Source organism: Hesperophylax consimilis, chromosome 30, assembly GCF_061612785.1.
Source record: "Hesperophylax consimilis isolate HC1 chromosome 30, BYU_Hcon_1.0, whole genome shotgun sequence".
NCBI classification, from domain to species: Eukaryota; Metazoa; Arthropoda; class Insecta; order Trichoptera; family Limnephilidae; genus Hesperophylax; species Hesperophylax consimilis.
The window spans coordinates 11,291,804-11,302,993 of record NC_142865.1 but is presented as its reverse complement, the minus strand read 5'-3'; positions in this window follow the sequence as shown (position 1 = coordinate 11,302,993).

The window sequence follows — 11,190 nt, the reverse complement described above, 5'->3', positions numbered from 1 at the left end:
TAAATGTTGACTTTAATGTTACAAAAACTTTTGACAATTATTGGTTAGTTGGGTGTGGGTACCGCCGCCCCGGGAACCGTTTATTGGATAACCATCACCCCTGCCATAGGTCACCCCAAGTGGTTCGCTACGTTTAATGACTTTGCAGCGATGGCCGGGTTTATAGGAGTGAGGTTTTTTTAGGTCTAGGCAGCGGGTGGGTTTGTCCACCTGCTGCGTGGCAGGCCGAATCGGAGAGACTGGATGAGGAAGACCTTTTAATCTCTTCAGCCGGACTCTTTCGACCCATTGCCTTCAACCGCAGTAGGAGAGATGGATTAATACGTCCGTCATTCCTGGACACATTGATCCCTAGATTCCTACCCACCCCTCTTACCTTTTTCCTTCCCAGAACTTCCTCTCCCACCTTTCCATCAAAAGACCTTCCACACAGCATCCTCAAATATGCCCTAAGGATTTTTTTTTCCTCATGGCCTTCTGTGTGGTGTTAATGTAAAAAAAAGAAAAAAAAGTTGATTGAGCTGTCCAAAGTTATGGTATTCTACCAAGGCGCCGTGAGTTCAATCCTCTTTTAGCTAAGTCCTCCGACATTATGGTAATAGGAGGAATTCAATTGCAGTACCTACTACGTACTACCAACGTGGCAGAACGAAACAAACAGAAACATATGCGATAGTTGCTAGAATACACATAGGACTAACCGGAATGTTCTAAAACAACAATAATGAACCCTCATCACCGGTAAAATAATTGTCAGCTCTAACAAGGCAAGCTAGACGGTGGTATTGTAAGTGAGTATGTAAGAGTACGATAACCCAACTCGTCAGTGTACATGGCTTGGATTGTACGAAGCTTGATTTTGTGCTTTCAACTAGTAAAAATAACTCCAGATTATTTATTTATTTATTTCACGCCTATAAAGGCTTTTACATACATATATATATAAAAATATTTACGAAATTATACACGAAAATAGTGCAGGAAACAACTATTTAAAACAATTGCAAAAAAAATAAATATAACAAAATATCACTGAACTTGATCTACACAGTATGCAGGCACAAAACATAAAAAATCCAAAATATTTTTTTCTGTTTCAGTTGACAAAATTATTATGTGTTAGTCAAATCAAATTAAATACCTTTATTAAAATATTCCACTACTTGATGAAAAAAACTTCAATAGGGTATGCTTAAATATTGAAATTGATGTACTAAATATATCAACAACATCGTAGTATTTGTTTCCTAGCTGTTGAATCCGTCGCATAGGAGTGTGATATTGGGACATTGATATAAAATTGCTACAATAATAATCAATAAGTCTTTTTTTTTTTTTTTTGTATTAGTCAATTCACCCTAAAAAGAGTGCTATGTGCCGTTAAAGTTAGGGGAGATGGTTATAATTTTATGGGAAATCTATACGGGAATAGGAAATCTCAAATATTGAAGTCATTCAAGTCTATGAACTTGTATAGAACTGAGAAAATGCGAGAATTGTTAAGAGAAAGTAAATAAGGAATACTAAGGGGAGATTGGTGGGTGATTTTTATAAGTAAACGATAAATGCCTTTGAAAGATGAATGATTTTTACAATTAAAGAAAACATGATCAAGAGTCTCATTTTCCAGGCCGCACTGGCAGAGTGGACTATCTAGGACCCGGATTTTAAACAAATGGGATGCAATGGAGCAATGACCAATTCTCATTCTCGAGATACAGGAAATAAATCTTTTGGATTTTTTCTTGCCGTGGAACCAAGGTTTACTTGGTATATGATTTTGTATTCCAGCATAAAAAGCACCAGTTTGGGTTTTCGTATCAGACCAATTTTCTTCCCAGGAGCGAATCATATTGGATTTAAGAATTGGGATGACGTCAGAGATAGGAATTCTAAAATGTAAAGGATTAGAGCCAGAAATTGTTCCAAGTTTAGCTAGAGAATCGGCTTTCTCGTTACCCTCAATTCCCAAATGGCCAGGGACCCAAACCAATATTGTCTCGAAATTTAATTCATTTAAAGATTTAAGGGTGTTTCTGATATTATAAATAATATAGTCTTCTGGTTTATGGGTATTTGAGGAAATTTTCAACACTGCGCTTAGTGAGTCAGTGCACAGTAAGGCTCGTCGAATATTGAAAAGCTGGATTTGGCTCAAAGCTTGTTCAATTGCGAAGCATTCTGCAGTAAATATAGAAATTTCTTTAGGCAATTTATAAGACATATCTAAATCGAATTCGGGAATGTGTACCGCAGCTCCACAATCTTTGTTATCAGACTTAGAACCATCTGTGTAAATGAGTGAAAATTCTGGAAACTTAGAAGATGTAATGTTTTTAAATTTTTCCTCAACATTTTGATTAGATGAGGTTAAAATATCAGTTCGGAAGTCTGAAGTTATAACATTGGGGATATAATTGATAGAATCAAATGGGATAGTGAAAATAGGAAGGATAGGATCTTTTTGTAGATTTTGGAGGGAAGAGGACAGAGATTTGAATGAAAGGAAACTTTTTAGAAGGAGAGGAAGTCGATTTTTATCTGTCGATCTTTTTTCGTTATTTAAGTTACTGAACAAATAATCAAGGCTTTGTTCTAAAGGGTGACGCGATACAGAAAAAGATTTAAAAATATATTTATCAGCCAGGAATTGTCTCCTCAAAATTAAGGGGGGATCAACACATTCTACCTGGAGAGAATTAATTGGAGAAGATTTCATCGCTCCAATAATTATTCTGAGCGCTTTCGACTGAATTCTTTCAAGTTTTTTGTCCAAATATTTAGGAAGAGGATCGAAAAGAAATGTTCCATAATCCAAATGGCTTCGCACTAGAGCACCATACATTAATTTAAGAGTAGTAGGATGATATCCCCACCACACTCTGGAAACAGCTCGCATAATATTTAGCCCCTTTTCACACTTAGCCGAAATGTTCTGAATATGCGGGAGCCAGGAAAGTTTATGATCCAAAAGTAGTCCAAGAAATTTAATTTGCTTAACGATTTGAAGAGGGACATTATCAAAGCAGACAGAAAAGGGGGGTATTTTTCTTTTGCGCGTAAAAGCCACTACTTTGGTTTTAGACGTAGCTAAATTCATCCCATTTGTCAACAACCAAACTTTAATATTATGTAAAGCCAAATTCAATTCCTTCGCAGCGCGCGATAGATTTTTGTGTGATAAGTATATAAGGAAATCATCAGCAAAATAAAGTCGCTTGATAGATGAAGGAATTACATTGTTTAAATCACTTATATATATATTAAATAATAATGGACTGATTACGGACCCCTGAGGTAACCCCTTCCATAGTTTGCGATTTATCGTTTTTGAGGAAAAGTGGATAATAATGGATCTGTTTGTTAGTAAATTAATAGTAAATTGAACTAGTTTTAAGGGAATTTTTATTTTAATTAATTTTTTTTCAAAATGTTAATTAATACATCGTCGTAAGCTGACGAAAGATCGAGAAATGTGGCCAGAGTGCAAGAATTAAGGGACTGAGATATACGGATGTCTGTTGTTAATACACTTAAATTATCTATGGTTGATTTCTTTTTCCGGAAGCCATATTGATTAGGAGAGATAATTCTGTTATTTTCAACAAACCATTCCAATCTGTTCTTTATCAAGTGTTCTGCTACTTTCATTAAACACGACGAAAGAGCAATAGGACGATAGGATGAGATTTCATATGGATTTTTGCCAGGTTTTAAAATCGGAAGAATTTTTTGAACTTTCCAGACTTCAGGAATAAATCCCGTTTCGAACATGTAATTAATTAGGGATAAAAAATATTCAACCGACATGTCTGAGAATGCTTTAATGAAACTATATAAGATTCCATCAGGGCCAGGAGAAGAGTCTGGAAGGGAATTGATTACTCGATTTAATTCACTTACTGAGAAAGGAGAGTCCAGCCAGCTAGAGTGAGATGGATAAGAAATAAAGGAAGGCATTTCCTCAGATCTGGCAACTGACGGAGGAGCTATCTTATCAGCAAAACCTATAATAATTTCTTCTGGAATATGTTTGGAACGCTGGGGAGTATATGACGAACCGAATTTTTTTAAATTGGACCATACGGATGACTGGGGAGATTCAGGAGACAAGCGTTCACAGAATTTTCGCCATCCAGACCGCTTTTTGTTTTCAAAACGCGTTTCGCTTCTGCCTGGGCGCGTTTCACAGAAAGGTAATTTTCGAAAGACATACATTTACGGAAAATGGAAATTGCTTCTCTTCTGGATTTAACGACACTAGTGCATTCTTCATCCCACCATGGGGTGGAATGTTTTATCTTAATGTTTACATTACGTTTTTTAAGTGTTTTTTCTGCAGCTTTTATTATCATGTTAGGAAATAATTCACATTGTAAACTAGTGTTGACAAGGGAAGACTTAAATGCTTGAACAATGGAGTCTAATTCTGAAGAAAAATTTCTCCAATTCGCGTCTTTCGTTTTAAATTTAAAACTATTGTTTATCGAAAAGGAATGCGTGGAAGATAGATGGTGGAAGGTAATTATTATAGGAAAATGGTCACTGGAAAGTGGATCTTTAAGAATGTTCCAAGAACATATGGGAATCACCGAAGATGAGCAAAGAGATAAATCGACTGCACTTTTCCGATGTTGAGGGGCAGTGAAACGAGTTGGAGATCCATCATTTAGAATACATATATATTAAAGGTATCCATAAATTCTAATAGATTATGGCCAGAACGGTTTGTTAACTCACTGCCCCACGAAGGAGAATGAGCATTGAAGTCCCCAAGTATCATATACGGGGGACGAATCTGGGATATAAATGTTGACCATTCGTTTTCAACAAAAATTGTAGAGGGAGGGATATATATTGATAGTAATGTAATATCAGATACAACAGCTGCTACTATCTGAAAATTATTGGGGAGAGTGTTGAAAATAATTTGTTTAAAAGGGATAGAATTATGTATAATAAGAGCAGTGCCACCTTTGCCATCCAGTCTATCATGTCTTAGACAATGATATTCAGGAATCTTAAATTGGTATGAGGGTTTTAACCAGGTTTCGGAGATGGCAGCAACTGAAATATTATGTTCATCAAGTAACTGTACAAGATCAATTTTGTTGGCGAATAGACTTCTACTATTCCATTGAAGTATTTTGCTCAGTTGCGGATACATCGGGAAGGCTAGAGAGTAAAGATTTCATATAATCGGCAGCGTTGGACTGTACTTTATTGTTATTTGAAAGGATCGTAATTAAAGTTTGAATAAAAGAAGAATTTTCAATCATGACTTTAGGTAAGATATCGGAAGTGGAACAGTTTTTTAAGGCAGTCCCATTGGGAGCCTGGGATTTATTATTCCCATTTGGGTTAAGTAAAAGATCATTATGTAGTTTTTTATCGAAAGAAGGAATAAATTTTGGATTAGATTTTATCGGTTTGAAAATTGTTTCTTTGTGGGAAGATGATAGAGGGGATTTAGGGGAAGAAAAATGAAAGATAGAAGCGTTAGACGTTATCTCTGCAAAAGATTTTTTCGTAGGAGAGAATAATTTAGAAGCCTGAAAGTAGGAAATGTTGTCTGCAGCCATTGACTGTTTGATATTTCTCTGTCTAGATAACTCTGGACAGGCCACACTAACAGCAGTATGGTTGCCCTTACAATTAATACAAATAGGGTTATTCGTTGTATTTTCACACTGTTCAAAGAGATGATCCTCTCCGCAATGGAAACAACGAGGAGGGGAACGACAAATAGGTTTTGAATGGCCAAAACGGCAACAGTTGAAACATTGGATCGTCGGGAATCTGTATACTTCAACGGGAAGAGCGTTATAATAAATAAATACACGGGATGGTAATGTTTGACCTTCAAAAGTGATAACAACGGATTGGGAAGGTTTCCATATAGTGGTGCCGGTGGAAGTATCCTTGAAATTCAAACGACGTGCATTTAAAACTTTTGGAGTTAATTGAGAATCATTAAGAGCGTCTACTATTTCTGCTTCTGATAGATCGGTTGGGATACCTCTTACTCTGCCCATTCTGGTTAAATTGAAAGTAGGTATGAAAGATTTAAATTTATTATTTGAAAGAGAACCTATTTTTTTAACAAAATCATTAGCTAATGTGGCGGATTTAAATTCTATGGATAGTTTGTATCGACCTTCCGGTTTTATTGATCCATTTATAATACCGAGGTTATTGAGTTTTGAGCTAAAAATAAATTTACCGAAATCCAGGGGATGAATTATTTTCCCCTGTTCAGTCCTTTGGACATTAACAATAAATGGAGCTGAAGATGAAATAGAATACATAAGCTCAATGGCTTTTGCTTCTGTAGGAATGGTATCATTATAACTTCCATGAGAGATTGGGGATTCGTTTGTTTGTGAAAGAGATTTAATTTTAGGGGGTACATTAAGACAAAGCGGAGGTCGTCGTTTTCGGGAAGGAATGGTTACAGAAGCTTGGGAATCATCAGAATCGTAGACGTCTGCAATATTAGAAATGGACTCAGGGTCAGGAGGTCGATTTTCATCCTCCTCCATTTCAACAAATTAAAAAAAAAAATGAAACAATAAATACTATTTAAGAAATAATAAATGATAGAAATAATACACGCAACTGCGTCGCAAACCAACAATAGAAACAAAAATAATGAATACGAAAATGTAACAATAAATAAATCTTATCTGTACGCCGCGCCGCCGTCAGTCAGCCGTTAAACACAGAGCACTGGAAGTAAACACGACTGCACACTACCGAGGTTCGGTGACTACTCTCAATAAGTCTTGTAACCGAGCTGCTTGGAGTATGAAAAAAGATTACATATAATAAATCAAGGGTATCAAACATTGAATTAATAATTTTATACAAACAGGTTGCCGAAGGTCGCGGGTTCGAACCCGGCGTGCGCAAATAAATTTTATTTGATTAATTTGTGTTATTTCACAATTAATTAATTAAAATAATATATAGTATATTTGCGGCACGTTCCAGAGTGGAAGATACTACCAGTATCGCCCTGGTGTAAGACCACCATTCAGAATTGAAACGTTGCTCCAAATGGCTTTAGCCGTGTTTAGTGACTAGATCTGAATAGCCAGGTACTTCCCCACCTTCCTCTTTCCCTTCCCCACTTACCTTCAGCCTCACAACATCCCCCAATTGGGGATGCCATAGTCTCACTGGCTCCAGACGGGAGCAGTTGGGACTCTTGTGAGGTATTCACTATAAAAAAAAAAAAAAAAAAAAAAGGTTAAATCGGAAATAATTCTGCGATCGGATAATTTTATTAAATTTAATTAACAAAGTACGTTATCATAATTTAGGTTTTCTCTAGGAATGACCATTTTAAAATTTACGTATTTTAAAAATTTATTTTGGATTCCTTCAATCGCATGTGAATGAACGTCATAATTTGGGGACCAAACGTGGAATTGTATTGTATTAGTTGTTGGATAATCGATCAGCGGATTTCTGTATTGTCAGGTTATTCGTAATCCGAGAATGTTAAATTATCAAACGAAGAAATAATAGCGATAAACCAGAGTAAGTCTCGGTGGACAATAAAGTGACAGGTCCTTTAGGAGCCAGAGTCGTGCAATTGCAGTGTTAAAGAATTGTGCCTTCGCACGTCACGAAGCACTGCAATTGCAGTGTCGACCTTATACATTTATTTTGCTTTTGGAAATTACTTCAACAGGGTTTGTTAAACACAAAAATTAGAATGTCACTTTATCAAGTATGGTATATATTGTCTTCATAAAATGTATTTTTATTGGTTGAATATTCTTGCCGGTTAAAAATGTTACCTTAAATAGGTTACCCTGTATTTAGTATTTACTTTCAAAAATTTTACGTGTCATGTTTTCCAGTAATTTGAGTAATTCTACATACTGTAATATTTTTAAGGAATCAAATAAACACTTTTTGTTTCAAAACTTGTGTCTCAATATTCTGTTTTCTGCCTTTGTTTGCCTAGTGTGGAGCTGTGCCCATTTGTAATGATCTGCTGCCCTAACTTGTGGAGGACTGGATCCTCTTTGAATATTCTTCTGGCAGAAATTACATAGTGGATAATCTCGTGTCATAAAATGATGGGTAGATTTAAAATAATACTGGAGTGTAGGCACACTTTTTACTCTTCTTTGTCGCACTACTGGTACATGTTACGTAGAAGGAAGCTACTGGTAAAAAGACATGAACCAAACGAAGACTAACTAACCATTACGCTGTTGCGAAGAGGACGGACCGCCAAAAAGCAGTGTGTCTTGGCACACACTGCTTGCCACATTCACATTCATACTTCGTCTCGTACATACTTTTCTATTATTCTGACTCTTGACATGGCCCGACTCAAGTATCTGATTCGCTCTATTGTGCTATGTCTTCGTCAGGTGTCCCCGACTTCTTCTACCTAGTATATTCTCCTTACACCTCTTTCTCTCCATATTTCTCAACCCATTTGTATCAGTCGGCATAATCATGCTTTCTCTTTAATACATTTAAACATATATTCATTACATCACTCCACACTTAAACCACAAGAACGCACAACACAAACATGACTACACTCAATATTACATTACAATTATATGTAAGAATGGCTTCATTTGTTTACTGGTGTAATGGAGCGGGGTTATCAGTATCGTCCTACAGGGCAGATAGTGCAAAATGTGTTAACATTATGAATTTCTGTTACACCTGTTTACTCCTGTCAAATTACCTGTCTGTAATTTCTGGTATCCTCTTCTATCGTAAGTCAACTATCATCAGGGCGTCTTTAACCTGCATACTGCAGTAGTTCAATTACCAAGCAGGACTGCATGTGCACCAGCCATATAAGTTTAAAACCATGAGGTTTTTTGGGTCCTGCACTTCTGCATTCCTAAGTGGTAGATACTCTCAATATCGCCGTGGTTAGAGACCACCATTCAGAATCAAAATGTTGTTGGTTCTAGTCATATTTGGTGATCAGATCTGAATAGTCAGGTGCTTTCCCATCTCTTATCCTTCCAGCCTCACAACATGCCTCAATTGAGGATGTCGTAATCCTACTAGCTTTGAGATAATAATATGTAATTTGTTTGATACTTCTCATAAGAGCGCCCCTGTCGCTCAAGTGTAAAACGGGATCTGTATCATCACCCAGTTGGACAGCTTTGTGAGGCAGGTTGAGGTTAGGAAGGAATTTATTAATGTGTGTCTTGAAGAAGCCCAGATTATATGAAGGAAGAAAAACCAACATCAAATGTGAACGAATGTTCCGATCATGTCCGTTGAGTATCGCAAATGCTGCCAGCTCCTTCGAGCAGGCTCCATTCAAATACTTGTAAAACAGACTCAGCATGCCAACATCGTGTCTGTGCATTAGAGATGGCAACTGATCTGTTAACAACGGATTGTCAATCAGACGAGTCTTACTATTGTTCATTATTTCAACTCAAGGCATTGCTTAGTTCAAGCATTTGATTCACTTGATCGTTCAATGTCTTTCTGGGATATCCCTGACCCTTTCTTTCATCAACTTCAGCGTCACAGGTAGGTACACAATATTTTATTAAAAATAGTAAAAGATTGTTTAAATTTTCAATGTTAATTTTTTATTTTATACAAATATATTATGTAGGTGGTATAATGTTCACAGCCTAGATTAACATAAATAGGTAGTTAAATTTTATAATATCATTTTGATTACCCTACATATTATTACAAACAAACTAATTTAGTTGTTATATCTTTAATAGGAAGAATGCCAAAGTATAAAATAATTCTTTTGCATTAGATTGTTCTAAAAAATACAGTGGACAAACACAGTTTAATATTTTTAAACACATAAAAAAATATCATGAAAATTGGAAAAATAAATCTGTATAAGAAAATAAATATGATATATATTATAACTACTATTTTCACAAAAATATATTGAATAAATATTTTTCACAAAAAATGTATGTTGAATTGAATGAATTCTTTGCGAAAATATAGTTGAAGAATGATTTACAAACAATTGACAGTGAATTGACTTAAATAATGTTGAATATACTCTTTTCACAAACAAGGACAGTGGAATATACACATGTGACAGTAAATACAGGTGAAATAATAATAGCCAATGGAATTTTTCACAAAGAATGATAGTTGAATAAACAGTTTTCACAACATTACACTGAGCATATCGTTTTCACAAATAATTATTGCATATCATGTTAGGTTCAATTAAATAATAGAAAATTAAAAACATCAGGAACTTGTTATAAATCGGTAGAAATTGGATATGCAGGGACTTAATATTATGTGTTATGGTGCGTATAAGCACGCGAGCCGAACTGATGAACTGAACCACGACTCATGGGAAAGAAACGCCCGGCTCGCGCATTTAGTCTCGTGTCTATAGGCATTATATATAGTACCTACTTACCTACATCATGTTTTTACAATTGTTATATTTTTATCGTAAATGTTCAGATTAAATAAAATACCTTTACACCTAGCATGATATAGATATAAATAATATACATAATGCATAAGCAAAATAATTTAATTTATGGATTTCTTTATAAGACAAGTAGTGCCTGTTGACATTTGTATAATATTGGGATGTACTTGGTACATGGTCAAAGAATGATTAGCCATTGATATAAATATCTTGTGTAAATAAGAAAATATGTCACTAATTAATTGTTTTGGGTCATGCTAAGTGCTACTCTTATAAACAATTCCTTGACCAACTTTTCTGATTGTAAATAGAACATAAAAATAAACATATTTGCCATATTTAGCAAGAGAAAGTTTCTAGGTAGCACTTAATTAATTTGCATATTGTCATCAAATGGGCAATCGGCGCCATTTTGATTTTTTTACATTTGAAAATTACTTGTAAAACGCCAATTCTAGGTCCTTTTCGGCTTTTGGTCAAATTATGATCAGCTGATAAGCATAATAACATGATAGTTGTGCTTTTTGGGACCTTTAAAATGTATTAAAATAAACCAAAATGGCGTCGACTGACCTTTTTATGACATTTAATTTTATTCAAACATCCCAACCTAAGACAAGAATTTTATAGGAAAATATTATAATACATATTTGAAAAATTTGTTTGTTTAATTCACTTAGTTTAATTATGAGTTTCGAAGTATATTTTTGTTATCTGTATTAAATGAAAAATAATTCTTATTATAATGTTTGATA